We start from the raw sequence: 375 nt of genomic DNA on the forward strand, positions 1-375 counted from the left end.
TCTGTGGCTCCCCGCCTGCGTCTCGGCTGCGTCTCTGCGGCGTTTCGGCTGCAGTCCTGCCCCAGTTCAGTAACTGGTCCCCAGGCACCCAGGCCAGCAGGCAGCTGGGGCGAAGATGCCAGCAGCCGCTGAACTACAAACGGCCAAAGGGACTCAAACGCTAGAGCTGGCAGGAGAAAAGCTTTCAGAGGCTCAGCCCTGCTGGCCATGGGAAGAAGCTCCCTGACGTCCCCTGAAGGAAACGGGAAGCTGCTGTGACGATTGCCCGGTCTCCATTAGTGGCCTCTGACTTTTGTCTCACAGGACCTTTGCAGGCCTGGCTGAACCTGACACCAACCCCTGTCCCCTCTCGAGCCTCCTGCTCTGGGGCAGCTC

This window comes from Egretta garzetta, unplaced genomic scaffold (assembly GCF_000687185.1).
Source record: "Egretta garzetta isolate BGI_Z169 unplaced genomic scaffold, ASM68718v1 scaffold849, whole genome shotgun sequence".
NCBI lineage: Eukaryota > Metazoa > Chordata > Aves > Pelecaniformes > Ardeidae > Egretta > Egretta garzetta.